We start from the raw sequence: 23,212 nt of genomic DNA, 5'->3' as shown, positions 1-23,212 counted from the left end.
GGCTCCCGGACTTCAGACGATACTGCAAAGCTACAGTAATCAAGACATTATGGTACTGGCACAGAAACAGAAATATAGATCCCTGGAACAGGAGAGAAAGCCCAGAGATAAACACACGCACTTACGGTCACCTTATGTTTGATAAAGAAGGAAAGAATATAGAGTGGAGAAAAGACAGCCTCTTCAAGAAGTGGTGCTGGGAAAACTGGACAGCTACATGGAAAAGTAGGAAATCAGAACACTCCCTAACCCCATACTCAAACAGAAACTCAAAATGGATTAAAGACCTAAAGGCAAGGACAGACACTCTCAAACTCTTAGGGGAAAACATAAGCACAACAGTCTATGACAGAAATCACAGCAAGATCCTTTTTGACCACCTCCTAGAGAAATGGAAATAAAAACAAAAATACACAAAGGAGGCCTAGTGAAACTTAAGAGCTTTAGCACAGCCAGGGAAACCATAAAAAAGATGAAACGGCCACCCTTAGAATGGGAGAACATATTTGCAAAAGAAGCAACTGACAAAGGATTCATCTCCAAAATTTACAAGCAGCTCATGCAGCTGAATATTAAAAAAAAAAACAAGCAACGCCATCCGAAAATGGGTAGAAGACCTAAAGAGACATTTCCCCAAAGAAGATAGACAGATTGCCCTCAAAGACATGAAAGAATGCTCCCCATCATTAATCGTTACGGAAAGGCAAATCAAGACTACAAGGAGATATCATCTCACACCGGTCAGAATGGCCATCATCAAAAAATCTAGAAACAATAAATGCTGGAGAGGGTGTGCAGGAAGGGAACACTCTTGCACTCTTGGTGGGAATGTAAATTGATACAGTCACTATGGAGAACAGGATGCAGGATCCTTAGAAAACGAAGAATACAACTACCATACGAGCCAGCAATCCCACTACTGGGCATATACCCAGAGAAAGGCGGACTTCCGAAAGACACATGCACCCCAATGTTCACTGCAGCAGTATTTTCAATACCCCGGTCATGGAAGCAACCTAAATGCCCATCGACCGACCAATGGATAAGGAAGTTGTGGTCCATATATACCATGGAATACTCCTCGGTCATAAAAAGGAAAGAAATTGAGTCCTTTGTTGAGCCGTGGATGGATTTAGAGACTGTCGTACAGAGTGAAGTCAGTGAGGAGGTGAAAAACAAATATCGTCCATTCACACATGTATGTGGAACCTAGCGAAATGGTACATATGAACCGGTTTGCAGGGCAGAAGTTGAGACACAGATGGAGAGAACAAACGTATGCACACCAAGGGGGGAAAACCGCAGTGGGGCGGTGATGGTGGTGTGCTGAATTGGGCAAAGGGATTGATATGTATACACTGATGTGTATAAAATTGATGACTGATTTAAAAAAAATAAAAATTAAACTAAAATTAAAGTTAAAAAATTAAAAAAAAATACAAAGAATACGGAAGAATTGGACATCTTATACTTTGCTGGTGGAATGTAAAATATAGCTAACGTTTTGAAAAATCTCTTATCTTTTCTTCAACAATCACAAAGGCAGTTACCTTATGACCCCATAATTCCACTACAGGATATAACACAAGTGCTCTCGTCTGGGTTCTACCGAGAAACAGAACCCATTAGCTGCCTGCGGTGGGTTGGAGGGGAGGGAAGAGAGCACGAGAGATTGAGAGAGAGATTGAGATTGAGAGATTTCATTGAATTGTATTCAAGTGTTGTGATGCCTGGGAAGTCTAAAATATTCAGGGGAGTCTGACACACTGGAGACTGTGGAAACAGCTGGTCATGCAGATCCCTTTTTTTCCTTGAAAGGGCTGTCTTTTCTTTTAAGGACTTATAGAATGATCAAAAGATAAAGCCTCATCTTTCATTAGGAAGGGTGCATTTATTTGCTAGGGCTGCCAGAAGCAAGGACCACAGATTACATGACCTAACAGAAATTAGCCCATTGATATATACAGAGAGAGTAACACGACAAACATAGCCGTCTACAATCCAAGGACACCAATCGTGCTGAATTAGGGCAAAACCTGATGGCCTCATTTTAACTTCATTACGGTCCTAAAGACCCTATCCCCAGATACTGTGGATTATATTTGCAACATGTTTGTATTGAAGGAAGAGAATTCCGTCCAAAATACACACTCCTGGAGCCTCCACAATTTCATGTTCTTTGTGGCCGGAGAAATGCATTCACTTCATGCAATCCCATCTACTAACTCATTCGGGCACCAACTCTAAATCCCACCTTTCATTTCAATACCATCTCTAGCTGTTAAACCCAGAAGGCAGACAACTGGTTTGCTTTCAAAACACGACGCTGCAACGAAGAACTAAAGCTGTCACTGTTTGCAGATGACATGATACTAAACATAGAGAATCCTAAAGAGGCTACCAGAAAACTACGAGAGGTAATCAATGGATTTGGTAAAGTAGCAGGATACAAAATTAATGCACAGAAATCGCTGGCATTCCTATATACTAATGATGAAACCTCTGAAAGTGAAAGTAAGAAAACCCTCCTATTTACCATGACAACAAAAAGCATAAAATATCCAGGACTCAAGCTACCTAAGGAGACAAAAGACCTGGATGCAGAAAATGATGAGACCCTGATGAAAGAAATTAAAGAGGATACAAACAGATGGAGAGATATATCATGATCTTGGATTGGAAGAATCAACATTGTGAAAATGACTCTGCTACCCAAAGCAAGCTACAGATTTATTGCAATCCCTATCAAAGCACCACTGGCATTTTTCACAGAACTAGAACCAAAAATTTCACCATTTGTAGGGGAACACAAAAGACCCCGAATAGCCAAAGCAATCTTGAAAGCGAAAAATGGAGCTGGAGGAATCAGGCTCCCGGACTTCAGACGATACTGCAAAGCTACAGTAATCAAGACATTATGGTACTGGCACAGAAACAGAAATATAGATCCCTGGAACAGGAGAGAAAGCCCAGAGATAAACACACGCACTTACGGTCACCTTATGTTTGATAAAGAAGGAAAGAATATAGAGTGGAGAAAAGACAGCCTCTTCAAGAAGTGGTGCTGGGAAAACTGGACAGCTACATGGAAAAGTAGGAAATCAGAACACTCCCTAACCCCATACTCAAACAGAAACTCAAAATGGATTAAAGACCTAAAGGCAAGGACAGACACTCTCAAACTCTTAGGGGAAAACATAAGCACAACAGTCTATGACAGAAATCACAGCAAGATCCTTTTTGACCACCTCCTAGAGAAATGGAAATAAAAACAAAAATACACAAAGGAGGCCTAGTGAAACTTAAGAGCTTTAGCACAGCCAGGGAAACCATAAAAAAGATGAAACGGCCACCCTTAGAATGGGAGAACATATTTGCAAAAGAAGCAACTGACAAAGGATTCATCTCCAAAATTTACAAGCAGCTCATGCAGCTGAATATTAAAAAAAAAAACAAGCAACGCCATCCGAAAATGGGTAGAAGACCTAAAGAGACATTTCCCCAAAGAAGATAGACAGATTGCCCTCAAAGACATGAAAGAATGCTCCCCATCATTAATCGTTACGGAAAGGCAAATCAAGACTACAAGGAGATATCATCTCACACCGGTCAGAATGGCCATCATCAAAAAATCTAGAAACAATAAATGCTGGAGAGGGTGTGCAGGAAGGGAACACTCTTGCACTCTTGGTGGGAATGTAAATTGATACAGTCACTATGGAGAACAGGATGCAGGATCCTTAGAAAACGAAGAATACAACTACCATACGAGCCAGCAATCCCACTACTGGGCATATACCCAGAGAAAGGCGGACTTCCGAAAGACACATGCACCCCAATGTTCACTGCAGCAGTATTTTCAATACCCCGGTCATGGAAGCAACCTAAATGCCCATCGACCGACCAATGGATAAGGAAGTTGTGGTCCATATATACCATGGAATACTCCTCGGTCATAAAAAGGAAAGAAATTGAGTCCTTTGTTGAGCCGTGGATGGATTTAGAGACTGTCGTACAGAGTGAAGTCAGTGAGGAGGTGAAAAACAAATATCGTCCATTCACACATGTATGTGGAACCTAGCGAAATGGTACATATGAACCGGTTTGCAGGGCAGAAGTTGAGACACAGATGGAGAGAACAAACGTATGCACACCAAGGGGGGAAAACCGCAGTGGGGAGGTGATGGTGGTGTGCTGAATTGGGCAAAGGGATTGATATGTATACACTGATGTGTATAAAATTGATGACTGATTTAAAAAAAATAAAAATTAAACTAAAATTAAAGTTAAAAAAGTAAAAAAACAATACAAAGAATATGGAAGAATTGGACATCTTATACTTTGCTGGTGGAATGTAAAATATAGCTAACGTTTTGAAAAATCTCTTATCTTTTCTTCAACAATCACAAAGGCAGTTACCTTATGACCCCATAATTCCACTACAGGATATAACACAAGTGCTCTCGTCTGGGTTCTACCGAGAAACAGAACCCATTAGCTGCCTGCGGTGGGTTGGAGGGGAGGGAAGAGAGCACGAGAGATTGAGAGAGAGATTGAGATTGAGAGATTTCATTGAATTGTATTCAAGTGTTGTGATGCCTGGGAAGTCTAAAATATTCAGGGGAGTCTGACACACTGGAGACTGTGGAAACAGCTGGTCATGCAGATCCCTTTTTTTCCTTGAAAGGGCTGTCTTTTCTTTTAAGGACTTATAGAATGATCAAAAGATAAAGCCTCATCTTTCATTAGGAAGGGGGCATTTATTTGCTAGGGCTGCCAGAAGCAAGGACCACAGATTACATGACCTAACAGAAATTAGCCCATTGATATATACAGAGAGAGTAACACGACAAACATAGCCGTCTACAATCCAAGGACACCAATCGTGCTGAATTAGGGCAAAACCTGATGGCCTCATTTTAACTTCATTACGATCCCAAAGACCCTATCCCCAGATACTGTGGATTATATTTGCAACATATTTGTATTGAAGGAAGAGAATTCCGTCCAAAATACACACTCCTGGAGCCTCCCCAATTTCATGTTCTTTGTGGCCGGAGAAATGCATTCACTTCATGCAATTCCATCTACTAACTCATTCGGGCACCAACTCTAAATCCCACCTTTCATTTCAATACCATCTCTAGCTGTTAAACCCAGAAGGCAGACAACTGGTTTGCTTTCAAAACACGACGCTGGAACGAAGAACTAAAGCTGTCACTGTTTGCAGATGACAGGATACTAAACATAGAGAATCCTAAAGAGGCTACCAGAAAACTACGAGAGGTAATCAATGGATTTGGTAAAGTAGCAGGATACAAAATTAATGCACAGAAATCGCTGGCATTCCTATATACTAATGATGAAACCTCTGAAAGTGAAAGTAAGAAAACCCTCCTATTTACCATGACAACAAAAAGCATAAAATATCTAGGACTCAAGCTACCTAAGGAGACAAAAGACCTAGATGCAGAAAATGATGAGACCCTGATGAAAGAAATTAAAGAGGATACAAACAGATGGAGAGATATATCATGATCTTGGATTGGAAGATTCAACATTGTGAAAATGACTCTGCTACCCAAAGCAAGCTACAGATTTATTGCAATCCCTATCAAAGCACCACTGGCATTTTTCACAGAACTAGAACCAAAAATTTCACCATTTGTAGGGGAACACAAAAGACGCCGAATAGCCAAAGCAATCTTGAAAGCGAAAAATGGAGCTGGAGGAATCAGGCTCCCGGACTTCAGACTATACTGCAAAGCTACAGTAATCAAGACATTATGGTACTGGCACAGAAACAGAAATATAGATCCCTGGAACAGGAGAGAAAGCCCAGAGATAAACACACGCACTTATGGTCACCTTATGTTTGATAAAGAAGGAAAGAATATAGAGTGGAGAAAAGACAGCCTCTTCAAGAAGTGGTGCTGGGAAAACTGGACAGCTACATGGAAAAGTAGGAAATCAGAACACTCCCTAACCCCATACTCAAACAGAAACTCAAAATGGATTAAAGACCTAAAGGCAAGGACAGACACTCTCAAACTCTTAGGGGAAAACATAAGCACAACAGTCTATGACAGAAATCACAGCAAGATCCTTTTTGACCACCTCCTAGAGAAATGGAAATAAAAACAAAAATACACAAAGGAGGCCTAGTGAAACTTAAGAGCTTTAGCACAGCCAGGGAAACCATAAAAAAGATGAAACGGCCACCCTTAGAATGGGAGAACATATTTGCAAAAGAAGCAACTGACAAAGGATTCATCTCCAAAATTTACAAGCAGCTCATGCAGCTGAATATTAAAAAAAGAACAAGCAACGCCATCCGAAAATGGGCAGAAGACCTAAAGAGACATTTCCCCAAAGAAGATAGACAGATTGCCCTCAAAGACATGAAAGAATGCTCCCCATCATTAATCGTTACGGAAAGGCAAATCAAGACTACAAGGAGATATCATCTCACACGGGTCAGAATGGCCATCATCAAAAAATCTAGAAACAATAAATGCTGCAGAGGGTGTGCAGGAAGGGAACACTCTTGCACTCTTGGTGGGAATGTAAATTGATACAGTCACTATGGAGAACAGTATGGAGGATCCTTAAAAAACGAAGAATACAACTACCATACGAGCCAGCAATCCCACTACTGGGCATATACCCAGAGAAAGGCGGACTTCCGAAAGACACATGCACCCCAATGTTCAATGCAGCAGTATTTTCAATACCCCGGTCATGGAAGCAACCTAAATGCCCATCGACCGACCAATGGATAAGGAAGTTGTGGTCCATATATACCATGGAATACTCCTCAGCCATAAAAAGGAACGAAATTGAGTCCTTTGTTGAGCCGTGGACGGATTTAGAGACTGTCGTACAGAGTGAAGTCAGTCAGAAGGTGAAAAACAAATATCGTCCATTCACACATGTATGTGGAACCTAGAGAACTGGTACATATGAACCGGTTTGCAGGGCAGAAGTTGAGACACAGATGGAGAGAACAAACGTATGCACACCAAGGGGGGAAAACCGCAGTGGGGCGGTGATGGTGGTGTGCTGAATTGGGCAAAGGGATTGATATGTATACACTGATGTGTATAAAATTGATGACTGATTTAAAAAAATAAAAATTAAACTAAAATTAAAGTTAAAAAAGTAAAAAAAAAAATACAAAGAATATGGAAGAATTGGACATCTTATACTTTGCTGGTGGAATGTAAAATATAGCTAACGTTTTGAAAAATCTCTTATCTTTTCTTCAACAATCACAAAGGCAGTTACCTTATGACCCCATAATTCCACTACAGGATATAACACAAGTGCTCTCGTCTGGGTTCTACCGAGAAACAGAACCCATTAGCTGCCTGCGGTGGGTTGGAGGGGAGGGAAGAGAGCACGAGAGATTGAGAGAGAGATTGAGATTGAGAGATTTCATTGAATTGTATTCAAGTGTTGTGATGCCTGGGAAGTCTAAAATATTCAGGGGAGTCTGACACACTGGAGACTGTGGAAACAGCTGGTCATGCAGATCCCTTTTTTTCCTTGAAAGGGCTGTCTTTTCTTTTAAGGACTTATAGAATGATCAAAAGATAAAGCCTCATCTTTCATTAGGAAGGGTGCATTTATTTGCTAGGGCTGCCAGAAGCAAGGACCACAGATTACATGACCTAAGAGAAATTAGCCCATTGATATATACAGAGAGAGTAACACGACAAACATAGCCGTCTACAATCCAAGGACACCAATCGTGCTGAATTAGGGCAAAACCTGATGGCCTCATTTTAACTTCATTACGGTCCTACAGACCCTATCCCCAGATACTGTGGATTATATTTGCAACATGTTTGTATTGAAGGAAGAGAATTCCGTCCAAAATACACACTCCTGGAGCCTCCCCAATTTCATGTTCTTTGTGGCCGGAGAAATGCATTCAGTTCATGCAATCCCATCTACTAACTCATTCGGGCACCAACTCTAAATCCCACCTTACATTTCAATACCATCTCTAGCTGTTAAACCCAGAAGGCAGACAACTGGTTTGCTTTCAAAACACGACGCTGGAACGAAGAACTAAAGCTGTCACTGTTTGCAGATGACATGATACTAAACATAGAGAATCCTAAAGAGGCTACCAGAAAACTACGAGAGGTAATCAATGGATTTGGTAAAGTAGCAGGATACAAAATTAATGCACAGAAATCGCTGGCATTCCTATATACTAATGGTGAAACCTCTGAAAGTGAAAGTAAGAAAACCCTCCTATTTACCATGACAACAAAAAGCATAAAATATCCAGGACTCAAGCTACCTAAGGAGACAAAAGACCTGGATGCAGAAAATGATGAGACGCTGATGAAAGAAATTAAAGAGGATACAAACAGATGGAGAGATATATCATGATCTTGGATTGGAAGAATCAACATTGTGAAAATGACTCTGCTACTCAAAGCAAGCTACAGATTTATTGCAATCCCTATCAAAGCACCACTGGCATTTTTCACAGAACTAGAACCAAAAATTTCACCATTTGTAGGGGAACACAAAAGACCCCGAATAGCCAAAGCAATCTTGAAAGCGAAAAATGGAGCTGGAGGAATCAGGCTCCCGGACTTCAGACGATACTGCAAAGCTACAGTAATCAAGACATTATGGTACTGGCACAGAAACAGAAATATAGATCCCTGGAACAGGAGAGGAAGCCCAGAGATAAACACACGCGCTTAGGGTCACCTTATGTTTGATAAAGAAGGAATGAATATAGAGTGGAGAAAAGACAGCCTCTTCAAGAAGTGGTGCATGGAAAACTGGACAGCTACATGGAAAAGTAGGAAATCAGAACACTCCCTAACACCATACTCAAACATAAACTCAAAATGGATTAAAGACCTAAAGGCAAGGACAGACACTCTCAAACTCTTAGGGGAAAACATAAGCACAACACTCTATGACAGAAATCACAGCAAGATCCTTTTTGACCACCTCCTAGAGAAATGGAAATAAAAACAAAAATACACAAAGGAGGCCTAGTGAAACTTAAGAGCTTTTGCACAGCCAGGGAAACCATAAAAAAGATGAAACGGCCACCCTTAGAATGGGAGAACATATTTTCAAAAGAAGCAACTGACAAATGATTCATCTCCAAAATTTACAAGCAGCTCATGCAGCTGAATATTAAAAAAAAAAACAAGCAACGCCATCCGAAAATGGGCAGAAGACCTAAAGAGACATTTCCCCAAAGAAGATAGACAGATTGCCCTCAAAGACATGAAAGAATGCTCCCCATCATTAATCGTTACGGAAAGGCAAATCAAGACTACAAGGAGATATCATCTCACACCGGTCAGAATGGCCATCATCAAAAAATCTAGAAACAATAAATGCTGGAGAGGGTGTGGAGGAAGGGAACACTCTTGCACTCTTGGTGGGAATGTAAATTGATACAGTCACTATGGAGAACAGGATGGAGGATCCTTAGAAAACGAAGAATACAACTACCATACGAGCCAGCAATCGCACTACTGGGCATATACCCAGAGAAAGGCGGACTTCCGAAAGACACATGCACCCCAATGTTCACTGCAGCAGTATTTTCAATACCCCGGTCATGGAAGCAACCTAAATGCCCATCGACCGACCAATGGATAAGGAAGTTGTGGTCCATATATACCATGGAATACAACTCGGCCATAAAAAGGAACGAAATTGAGTCCTTTGTTGAGCCGTGGATGGATTTAGAGACTGTCGTACAGAGTGAAGTCAGTCAGAAGGTGAAAAACAAATATCGTCCATTCACACATGTATGTGGAACCTAGAGAAATGGTACATATGAACCGGTTTGCAGGGCAGAAGTTGAGACACAGATGGAGAGAACAAACGTATGCACACCAAGGGGGGAAAACCGCAGTGGGGCGGTGATGGTGGTGTGCTGAATTGGGCAAAGGGATTGATATGTATACACTGATGTGTATAAAATTGATGACTGATTTAAAAAAATAAAAATTAAACTAAAATTAAAGTTAAAAAAGTAAAAAAACAATACAAAGAATATGGAAGAATTGGACATCTTATACTTTGCTGGTGGAATGTAAAATATAGCTAACGTTTTGAAAAATCTCTTATCTTTTCTTCAACAATCACAAAGGCAGTTACCTTATGACCCCATAATTCCACTACAGGATATAACACAAGTGCTCTCGTCTGGGTTCTACCGAGAAACAGAACCCATTAGCTGCCTGCGGTGGGTTGGAGGGGAGGGAAGAGAGCACGAGAGATTGAGAGAGAGATTGAGATTGAGAGATTTCATTGAATTGTATTCAAGTGTTGTGATGCCTGGGAAGTCTAAAATATTCAGGGGAGTCTGACACACTGGAGACTGTGGAAACAGCTGGTCATGCAGATCCCTTTTTTCCTTGAAAGGGCTGTCTTTTCTTTTAAGGACTTATAGAATGATCAAAAGATAAAGCCTCATCTTTCATTAGGAAGGGTGCATTTATTTGCTAGGGCTGCCAGAAGCAAGGACCACAGATTACATGACCTAACAGAAATTAGCCCATTGATATATACAGAGAGAGTAACACGACAAACATAGCCGTCTACAATCCAAGGACACCAATCGTGCTGAATTAGGGCAAAACCTGATGGCCTCATTTTCACTTCATTCCGGTCCTAAAGACCCTATCCCCAGATACTGTGGATTATATTTGCAACATGTTTGTATTGAAGGAAGAGAATTCCGTCCAAAATACACACTCCTGGAGCCTCCCCAATTTCATGTTCTTTGTGGCCGGAGAAATGCATTCACTTCATGCAATCCCATCTACTAACTCATTCGGGCACCAACTCTAAATCCCACCTTTCATTTCAATACCATCTCTAGCTGTTAAACCCAGAAGGCAGACAACTGGTTTGCTTTCAAAACACGACGCTGCAACGAAGAACTAAAGCTGTCACTGTTTGCAGATGACATGATACTAAACATAGAGAATCCTAAAGAGGCTACCAGAAAACTACGAGAGGTAATCAATGGATTTGGTAAAGTAGCAGGATACAAAATTAATGCACAGAAATCGCTGGCATTCCTATATACTAATGATGAAACCTCTGAAAGTGAAAGTAAGAAAACCCTCCTATTTACCATGACAACAAAAAGCATAAAATATCCAGGACTCAAGCTATCTAAGGAGACAAAAGACCTGGATGCAGAAAATGATGAGACCCTGATGAAAGAAATTAAAGAGGATACAAACATATGGAGAGATATATCATGATCTTGGATTGGAAGAATCAACATTGTGAAAATGACTCTGCTACCCAAAGCAAGCTACAGATTTATTGCAATCCCTATCAAAGCACCACTGGCATTTTTCACAGAACTAGAACCAAAAATTTCACCATTTGTAGGGGAACACAAAAGACCCCGAATAGCCAAAGCAATCTTGAAAGCGAAAAATGGAGCTGGAGGAATCAGGCTCCCGGACTTCAGACGATACTGCAAAGCTACATTAATCAAGACATTATGGTACTGGCACAGAAACAGAAATATAGATCCCTGGAACAGGAGAGAAAGCCCAGAGATAAACACACGCGCTTACGGTCACCTTATGTTTGATAAAGAAGGAAAGAATATAGAGTGGAGAAAAGACAGCCTCTTCAAGAAGTGGTGCTGGGAAAACTGGACAGCTACATGGAAAAGTAGGAAATCAGAACACTCCCTAACACCATACTCAAACATAAACTCAAAATGGATTAAAGACCTAAAGGCAAGGACAGACACTCTCAAACTCTTAGGGGAAAACATAAGCACAACACTCTATGACAGAAATCACAGCAAGATCCTTTTTGACCACCTCCTAGAGAAATGGAAATAAAAACAAAAATACACAAAGGAGGCCTAGTGAAACTTAAGAGCTTTTGCACAGCCAGGGAAACCATAAAAAAGATGAAACGGCCACCCTTAGAATGGGAGAACATATTTGCAAAAGAAGCAACTGACAAAGGATTCATCTCCAAAATTTACAAGCAGCTCATGCAGCTGAATATTAAAAAAAAAACAAGCAACGCCATCCGAAAATGGGCAGAAGACCTAAACAGACATTTCCCCAAAGAAGATAGACAGATTGCCCTCAAAGACATGAAAGAATGCTCCCCATCATTAATCGTTACGGAAAGGCAAATCAAGACTACAAGGAGATATCATCTCACACCGGTCAGAATGGCCATCATCAAAAAATCTAGAAACAATAAATGCTGGAGAGGGTGTGGAGGAAGGGAACACTCTTGCACTCTTGGTGGGAATGTAAATTGATACAGTCACTATGGAGAACAGGATGGAGGATCCTTAGAAAACGAAGAATACAACTACCATACGAGCCAGCAATCCCACTATTGGGCATACACCCAGAGAAAGGTGGACTTCCGAAAGACACATGCACCCCAATGTTCACTGCAGCAGTATTTTCAATACCCCGGTCATGGAAGCAACCTAAATGCCCATCGACCGACCAATGGATAAGGAAGTTGTGGTCCATATATACCATGGAATACTCCTCGGCCATAAAAAGGAACGAAATTGAGTCCTTTGTTGAGCCGTGGATGGATTTAGAGACTGTCGTACAGAATGAAGTCAGTCAGAAGGTGAAAAACAAATATCGTCCATTCACACATGTATGTGGAACCTAGCGAAATGGTACATATGAACCGGTTTGCAGGGCAGAAGTTGAGACACAGATGGAGAGAACAAACGTATGCACACCAAGGGGGGAAAACCGCAGTGGGGCGGTGATGGTGGTGTTCTGAATTGGGCAAAGGGATTGATATGTACACACTGATGTGTATAAAATTGATGACTGATTTAAAAAAAATAAAAATTAAACTAAAATTAAAGTTAAAAAAGTAAAAAAACAATAAAAAGAATATGGAAGAATTGGACATCTTATACTTTGCTGGTGTAATGTAAAATATAGCTAACGTTTTGAAAAATCTCTTATCTTTTCTTCAACAATCACAAAGGCAGTTACCTTATGACCCCATAATTCCACTACAGGATATAACAAAAGTGCTGTCGTCTGGGTTCTACCGAGAAACAGGACCCATTAGCTGCCTGCGGTGGGTTGGAGGGGAGGGAAGAGAGCACGAGAGATTGAGAGAGAGATTGAGATTGAGAGATTTCATTGAATTGTATTCAAGTGTTGTGATGCCTGGGAAGTCTAAAATATTCAGGGGAGTCTGACACACTGGAGACTGTGGAAACAGCTGGTCATGCAGATCCCTTTTTTTCCTTGAAAGTGCTGTCTTTTCTTTTAAGGACTTATAGAATGATCAAAAGATAAAGCCTCATCTTTCATTAGGAAGGGTGCATTTATTTGCTAGGGCTGCCAGAAGCAAGGACCACAGATTACATGACCTAACAGAAATTAGCCCATTGATATATACAGAGAGAGTAACACGACAAACATAGCCGTCTACAATCCAAGGACACCAATCGTGCTGAATTAGGGCAAAACCTGATGGCCTCATTTTCACTTCATTACGGTCCTAAAGACCCTATCCCCAGATACTGTGGATTATATTTGCAACATGTTTGTATTGAAGGAAGAGAATTCCGTCCAAAATACACACTCCTGGAGCCTCCCCAATTTCATGTTCTTTGTGGCCGGAGAAATGATTCAGTTCATGCAATCCCATCTACTAACTCTTTCGGGCACCAACTCTAAATCCCACCTTACATTTCAATACCATCTCTAGCTGTTAAACCCAGAAGGCAGACAACTGGTTTGCTTTCAAAACACGACGCTGGAACGAAGAACTAAAGCTGTCACTGTTTGCAGATGACATGATACTAAACATAGAGAATCCTAAAGAGGCTACCAGAAAACTACGAGAGGTAATCAATGGATTTGGTAAAGTAGCAGGATACAAAATTAATGCACAGAAATCGCTGGCATTCCTATATACTAATGATGAAACCTCTGAAAGTGAAAGTAAGAAAACCCTCCTATTTACCATGACAACAAAAAGCATAAAATATCCAGGACTCAAGCTACCTAAGGAGACAAAAGACCTGGATGCAGAAAATGATGAGACCCTGATGAAAGAAATTAAAGAGGATACAAACAGATGGAGAGATATATCATGATCTTGGATTGGAAGAATCAACATTGTGAAAATGACTCTGCTACTCAAAGCAAGCTACAGATTTATTGCAATCCCTATCAAAGCACCACTGGCATTTTTCACAGAACTAGAACCAAAAATTTCACCATTTGTAGGGGAACACAAAAGACCCCGAATAGCCAAAGCAATCTTGAAAGCGAAAAATGGAGCTGGAGGAATCAGGCTCCCGGACTTCAGACGATACTGCAAAGCTACAGTAATCAAGACATTATGGTACTGGCACAGAAACAGAAATATAGATCCCTGGAACAGGAGAGGAAGCCCAGAGATAAACACACGCGCTTACGGTCACCTTATGTTTGATAAAGAAGGAATGAATATAGAGTGGAGAAAAGACAGCCTCTTCAAGAAGTGGTGCTGGGAAAACTGGACAGCTACATGGAAAAGTAGGAAATCAGAACACTCCCTAACACCATACTCAAACATAAACTCAAAATGGATTAAAGACCTAAAGGCAAGGACAGACACTCTCAAACTCTTAGGGGAAAACATAAGCACAACACTCTATGACAGAAATCACAGCAAGATCCTTTTTGACCACCTCCTAGAGAAATGGAAATAAAAACAAAAATACACAAAGGAGGCCTAGTGAAACTTAAGAGCTTTTGCACAGCCAGGGAAACCATAAAAAAGATGAAACGGCCACCCTTAGAATGGGAGAACATATTTTCAAAAGAAGCAACTGACAAATGATTCATCTCCAAAATTTACAAGCAGCTCATGCAGCTGAATATTAAAAAAAAAACAAGCAACGCCATCCGAAAATGGGCAGAAGACCTAAAGAGACATTTCCCCAAAGAAGATAGACAGATTGCCCTCAAAGACATGAAAGAATGCTCCCCATCATTAATCGTTACGGAAAGGCAAATCAAGACTACCAGGAGATATCATCTCACACCGGTCAGAATGGCCATCATCAAAAAATCTAGAAACAATAAATGCTGGAGAGGGTGTGGAGGAAGGGAACACTCTTGCACTCTTGTTGGGAATGTAAATTGATACAGTCACTATGGAGAACAGGATGGAGGATCCTTAGAAAACGAAGAATACAACTACCATACGAGCCAGCAATCCCACTACTGGGCATATACCCAGAGAAAGGCGGACTTCCGAAAGACACATGCACCCCAATGTTCACTGCAGCAGTATTTTCAATACCCCGGTCATGGAAGCAACCTAAATGCCCATCGACCGACCAATGGATAAGGAAGTTGTGGTCCATATATACCATGGAATACAACTCGGCCATAAAAAGGAACGAAATTGAGTCCTTTGTTGAGCCGTGGATGGATTTAGAGACTGTCGTACAGAGTGAAGTCAGTCAGAAGGTGAAAAACAAATATCGTCCATTCACACATGTATGTGGAACCTAGAGAAATGGTACATATGAACCGGTTTGCAGGGCAGAAGTTGAGACACAGATGGAGAGAACAAACGTATGCACACAAAGGGGGGAAAACCGCAGTGGGGCGGTGATGGTGGTGTGCTGAATTGGGCAAAGGGATTGATATGTATACACTGATGTGTATAAAATTGATGACTGATTTAAAAAAAATAAAAATTAAACTAAAATTAAAGTTAAAAAATTAAAAAAACAATACAAAGAATATGGAAGAATTGGACATCTTATACTTTGCTGGTGGAATGTAAAATATAGCTAACGTTTTGAAAAATCTCTTATCTTTTCTTCAACAATCACAAAGGCAGTTACCTTATGACCCCATAATTCCACTACAGGATATAACACAAGTGCTCTCGTCTGGGTTCTACCGAGAAACAGAACCCATTAGCTGCCTGCGGTGGGTTGGAGGGGAGGGAAGAGAGCACGAGAGATTGAGAGAGAGATTGAGATTGAGAGATTTCATTGAATTGTATTCAAGTGTTGTGATGCCTGGGAAGTCTAAAATATTCAGGGGAGTCTGACACACTGGAGACTGTTGAAACAGCTGGTCATGCAGATCCCTTTTTTCCTTGAAAGGGCTGTCTTTTCTTTTAAGGACTTATAGAATGATCAAAAGATAAAGCCTCATCTTTCATTAGGAAGGGTGCATTTATTTGCTAGGGCTGCCAGAAGCAAGGACCACAGATTACATGACCTAACAGAAATTAGCCCATTGATATATACAGAGAGAGTAACACGACAAACATAGCCGTCTACAATCCAAGGACACCAATCGTGCTGAATTAGGGCAAAACCTGATGGCCTCATTTTCACTTCATTCCGGTCCTAAAGACCCTATCCCCAGATACTGTGGATTATATTTGCAACATGTTTGTATTGAAGGAAGAGAATTCCGTCCAAAATACACACTCCTGGAGCCTCCCCAATTTCATGTTCTTTGTGGCCGGAGAAATGCATTCACTTCATGCAATCCCATCTACTAACTCATTCGGGCACCAACTCTAAATCCCACCTTTCATTTCAATACCATCTCTAGCTGTTAAACCCAGAAGGCAGACAACTGGTTTGCTTTCAAAACACGACGCTGCAACGAAGAACTAAAGCTGTCACTGTTTGCAGATGACATGATACTAAACATAGAGAATCCTAAAGAGGCTACCAGAAAACTACGAGAGGTAATCAATGGATTTGGTAAAGTAGCAGGATACAAAATTAATGCACAGAAATCGCTGGCATTCCTATATACTAATGATGAAACCTCTGAAAGTGAAAGTAAGAAAACCCTCCTATTTACCATTACAACAAAAAGCATAAAATATCCAGGACTCAAGCTATCTAAGGAGACAAAAGACCTGGATGCAGAAAATGATGAGACCCTGATGAAAGAAATTAAAGAGGATACAAACAGATGGAGAGATATATCATGATCTTGGATTGGAAGAATCAACATTGTGAAAATGACTCTGCTACCCAAAGCAAGCTACAGATTTATTGCAATCCCTATCAAAGCACCACTGGCATTTTTCACAGAACTAGAACCAAAAATTTCACCATTTGTAGGGGAACACAAAAGACCCCGAATAGCCAAAGCAATCTTGAAAGCGAAAAATGGAGCTGGAGGAATCAGGCTCCCGGACTTCAGACGATACTGCAAAGCTACATTAATCAAGACATTATGGTACTGGCACAGAAACAGAAATATAGATCCCTGGAACAGGAGAGAAAGCCCAGAGATAAACACACGCGCTTACGGTCACCTTATGTTTGATAAAGAAGGAAAGAATATAGAGTGGAGAAAAGACAGCCTCTTCAAGAAGTGGTGCTGGGAAAACTGGACAGCTACATGGAAAAGTAGGAAATCAGAACACTCCCTAACACCATACTCAAACATAAACTCAAAATGGATTAAAGACCTAAAGGCAAGGACAGACACTCTCAAACTCTTAGGGGAAAACATAAGCACAACACTCTATGACAGAAATCACAGCAAGATCCGTTTTGACCGCCTCCTAGAGAAATGGAAATAAAAACAAAAATACACAAAGGAGGCCTAGTGAAACTTAAGAGCTTTTGCACAGCCAGGGAAACCATAAAAAAGATGAAACGGCCACCCTTAGAATGGGAGAAAATATTTGCAAAAGAAGCAACTGACAAAGGATTCATCTCCAAAATTTACAAGCAGCTCATGCAGCTGAATATTAAAAAAAAAACAAGCAACGCCATCCGAAAATGGGCAGAAGACCTAAAGAGACATTTCCCCAAAGAAGATAGACAGATTGCCCTCAAAGACATGAAAGAATGCTCCCCATCATTAATCGTTACGGAAAGGCAAATCAAGACTACAAGGAGATATCATCTCACACCGGTCAGAATGGCCATCATCAAAAAATCTAGAAACAATAAATGCTGGAGAGGGTGTGGAGGAAGGGAACACTCTTGCACTCTTGGTGGGAATGTAAATTGATACAGTCACTATGGAGAACAGGATGGAGGATCCTTAGAAAACGAAGAATACAACTACCATACGAGCCAGCAATCCCACTACTGGGCATATACCCAGAGAAATGCGGACTTCCGAAAGACACATGCACCCCAATGTTCACTGCAGCAGTATTTTCAATACCCCGGTCATGGAAGCAACCTAAATGCCCATCGACCGACCAATGGATAAGGAAGTTGTGGTCCATATATACCATGGAATACTCCTCGGCCATAAAAAGGAAAGAAATTGAGTCCTTTGTTGAGCCGTGGATGGATTTAGAGACTGTCGTACAGAGTGAAGTCAGTGAGAAGGTGAAAAACAAATATCGTCCATTCACACATGTATGTGGAACCTAGAGAAATGGTACATATGAACCGGTTTGCAGGGCAGAAATTGAGACACAGATGGGGAGAACAAACGTATGCACACCAAGGGGGGAAAACCGCAGTGGGGCGGTGATGGTGGTGTGCTGAATTGGGCAAAGGGATTGATATGTATACACTGATGTGTATAAAATTGATGACTGATTTAAAAAAAATAAAAATTAAACTAAAATTAAAGTTAAAAAAGTAAAAAAACAATACAAAGAATATGGAAGAATTGGACATCTTATACTTTGCTGGTGGAATGTAAAATATAGCTAACGTTTTGAAAAATCTCTTATCTTTTCTTCAACAATCACAAAGGCAGTTACCTTATGACCCCATAATTCCACTACAGGATATAACACAAGTGCTCTCGTCTGGGTTCTACCGAGAAACAGAACCCATTAGCTGCCTGCGGTGGGTTGGAGGGGAGGGAAGAGAGCACGAGAGATTGAGAGAGAGATTGAGATTGAGAGATTTCATTGAATTGTATTCAAGTGTTGTGATGCCTGGGAAGTCTAAAATATTCAGGGGAGTCTGACACACTGGAGACTGTGGAAACAGCTGGTCATGCAGATCCCTTTTTTTCCTTGAAAGGGCTGTCTTTTCTTTTAAGGACTTATAGAATGATCAAAAGATAAAACCTCATCTTTCATTAGGAAGGGTGCATTTATTTGCTAGGGCTGCCAGAAGCAAGGACCACAGATTACATGACCTAACAGAAATTAGCCCATTGATATATACAGAGAGAGTAACACGACAAACATAGCCGTCTACAATCCAAGGACACCAATCGTGCTGAATTAGGGCAAAACCTGATGGCCTCATTTTAACTTCATTACGGTCCTAAAGACCCTATCCCCAGATACTGTGGATTATATTTGCAACATGTTTGTATTGAAGGAAGAGAATTCCGTCCAAAATACACACTCCTGGAGCCTCCCCAATTTCATGTTCTTTGTGGCCGGAGAAATGCATTCACTTCATGCAATCCCATCTACTAACTCATTCGGGCACCAACTCTAAATCCCACCTTTCATTTCAATACCATCTCTAGCTGTTAAACCCAGAAGGCAGACAACTGGTTTGCTTTCAAAACACGACGCTGCAACGAAGAACTAAAGCTGTCACTGTTTGCAGATGACATGATACTAAACATAGAGAATCCTAAAGAGGCTACCAGAAAACTACGAGAGGTAATCAATGGATTTGGTAAAGTAGCAGGATACAAAATTAATGCACAGAAATCGCTGACATTCCTATATACTAATGATGAAACCTCTGAAAGTGAAAGTAAGAAAACCCTCCTATTTACCATGACAACAAAAAGCATAAAATATCCAGGACTCAAGCTACCTAAGGAGACAAAAGACCTGGATGCAGAAAATGATGAGACCCTGATGAAAGAAATTAAAGAGGATACAAACAGATGGAGAGATATATCATGATCTTGGATTGGAAGAATCAACATTGTGAAAATGACTCTGCTACCCAAAGCAAGCTACAGATTTATTGCAATCCCTATCAAAGCACCACTGGCATTTTTCACAGAACTAGAACCAAAAATTTCACCATTTGTAGGGGAACACAAAAGACCCCGAATAGCCAAAGCAATCTTGAAAGCGAAAAATGGAGCTGGAGGAATCAGGCTCCCGGACTTCAGACGATACTGCAAAGCTACAGTAATCAAGACATTATGGTACTGGCACAGAAACAGAAATATAGATCCCTGGAACAGGAGAGAAAGCCCAGAGATAAACACACGCACTTATGGTCACCTTATGTTTGATAAAGAAGGAAAGAATATAGAGTGGAGAAAAGACAGCCTCTTCAAGAAGTGGTGCTGGGAAAACTGGACAGCTACATGGAAAAGTAGGAAATCAGAACACTCCCTAACCCCATACTCAAACAGAAACTCAAAATGGATTAAAGACCTAAAGACAAGGACAGACACTCTCAAACTCTTAGGGGAAAACATAAGCACAACAGTCTATGACAGAAATCACAGCAAGATCCTTTTTGACCACCTCCTAGAGAAATGGAAATAAAAACAAAAATACACAAAGGAGGCCTAGTGAAACTTAAGAGCTTTAGCACAGCCAGGGAAACCATAAAAAAGATGAAACGGCCACCCTTAGAATGGGAGAACATATTTTCAAAAGAAGCAACTGACAAAGGATTCATCTCCAAAATTTACAAGCAGCTCATGCAGCTGAATATTAAAAAAAAAACAAGCAACGCCATCCGAAAATGGGTAGAAGACCTAAAGAGACATTTCCCCAAAGAAGATAGACAGATTGCCCTCAAAGACATGAAAGAATGCTCCCCATCATTAATCGTTACGGAAAGGCAAATCAAGACTACAAGGAGATATCATCTCACACCGGTCAGAATGGCCATCATCAAAAAATCTAGAAACAATAAATGCTGGAGAGGGTGTGGAGGAAGGGAACACTCTTGCACTCTTGGTGGGAATGTAAATTGATACAGTCACTATGGAGAACAGGATTCAGGATCCTTAGAAAACGAAGAATACAACTACCATACGAGCCAGCAATCCCACTACTGGGCATATACCCAGAGAAAGGCGGACTTCCGAAAGACACATGCACCCCAATGTTCACTGCAGCAGTATTTTCAATACCCCGGTCATGGAAGCAACCTAAATGCCCATCGACCGACCAATGGATAAGGAAGTTGTGGTCCATATATACCATGGAATACTCCTCGGTCATAAAAAGGAAAGAAATTGAGTCCTTTGTTGAGCCGTGGATGGATTTAGAGACTGTCGTACAGAGTGAAGTCAGTGAGGAGGTGAAAAACAAATATCGTCCATTCACACATGTATGTGGAACCTAGCGAAATGGTACATATGAACCGGTTTGCAGGGCAGAAGTTGAGACACAGATGGAGAGAACAAACGTATGCACACCAAGGGGGGAAAACCGCAGTGGGGCGGTGATGGTGGTGTGCTGAATTGGGCAAAGGGATTGATATGTATACACTGATGTGTATAAAATTGATGACTGATTTAAAAAAAATAAAAATTAAACTAAAATTAAAGTTAAAAAATTAAAAAAAAATACAAAGAATACGGAAGAATTGGACATCTTATACTTTGCTGGTGGAATGTAAAATATAGCTAAAGTTTTGAAAAATCTCTTATCTTTTCTTCAACAATCACAAAGGCAGTTACCTTATGACCCCATAATTCCACTACAGGATATAACACAAGTGCTCTCGTCTGGGTTCTACCGAGAAACAGAACCCATTAGCTGCCTGCGGTGGGTTGGAGGGGAGGGAAGAGAGCACGAGAGATTGAGAGAGAGATTGAGATTGAGAGATTTCATTGAATTGTATTCAAGTGTTGTGATGCCTGGGAAGTCTAAAATATTCAGGGGAGTCTGACACACTGGAGACTGTGGAAACAGCTGGTCATGCAGATCCCTTTTTTTCCTTGAAAGGGCTGTCTTTTCTTTTAAGGACTTATAGAATGATCAAAAGATAAAGCCTCATCTTTCATTATGAAGGGTGCATTTATTTGCTAGGGCTGCCAGAAGCAAGGACCACAGATTACATGACCTAACAGAAATTAGCCCATTGATATATACAGAGAGAGTAACACGACAAACATAGCCGTCTACAATCCAAGGACACCAATCGTGCTGAATTAGGGCAAAACCTGATGGCCTCATTTCAACTTCATTACGGTTCTAAAGACCCTATCCCCAGATACTGTGGATTATATTTGCAACATGTTTGTATTGAAGGAAGAGAATTCCGTCCAAAATACACACTCCTGGAGCCTCCCCAATTTCATGTTCTTTGTGGCCGGAGAAATGCATTCACTTCATGCAATCCCATCTACTAACTCATTCGGGCACCAACTCTAAATCCCACCTTTCATTTCAATACCATCTCTAGCTGTTAAACCCAGAAGGCAGACAACTGGTTTGCTTTCAAAACACGACGCTGCAACGAAGAACTAAAGCTGTCACTGTTTGCAGATGACATGATACTAAACATAGAGAATCCTAAAGAGGCTACCAGAAAACTACGAGAGGTAATCAATGGATTTGGTAAAGTAGCAGGATACAAAATTAATGCACAGAAATCGCTGGCATTCCTATATACTAATGATGAAACCTCTGAAAGTGAAAGTAAGAAAACCCTCCTATTTACCATGACAACAAAAAGCATAAAATATCCAGGACTCAAGCTACCTAAGGAGACAAAAGACCTGGATGCAGAAAATGATGAGACCCTGATGAAAGAAATTAAAGAGGATACAAACAGATGGAGAGATATATCATGATCTTGGATTGGAAGAATCAACATTGTGAAAATGACTCTGCTACCCAAAGCAAGCTACAGATTTATTGCAATCCCTATCAAAGCACCACTGGCATTTTTCACAGAACTAGAACCAAAAATTTCACCATTTGTAGGGGAACACAAAAGACCCCGAATAGCCAAAGCAATCTTGAAAGCGAAAAATGGAGCTGGAGGAATCAGGCTCCCGGACTTCAGACGATACTGCAAAGCTACAGTAATCAAGACATTATGGTACTGGCACAGAAACAGAAATATAGATCCCTGGAACAGGAGAGAAAGCCCAGAGATAAACACACGCACTTATGGTCACCTTATGTTTGATAAAGAAGGAAAGAATATAGAGTGGAGAAAAGACAGCCTCTTCAAGAAGTGGTGCTGGGAAAACTGGACAGCTACATGGAAAAGTAGGAAATCAGAACACTCCCTAACCCCATACTCAAACAGAAACTC

The sequence above is a fragment of the Eschrichtius robustus genome (assembly GCF_028021215.1).
Source record: "Eschrichtius robustus isolate mEscRob2 chromosome Y unlocalized genomic scaffold, mEscRob2.pri SUPER_Y_unloc_1, whole genome shotgun sequence".
Lineage (NCBI taxonomy): Eukaryota > Metazoa > Chordata > Mammalia > Artiodactyla > Eschrichtiidae > Eschrichtius > Eschrichtius robustus.
Note: the sequence above shows the minus strand (reverse complement) of the source record.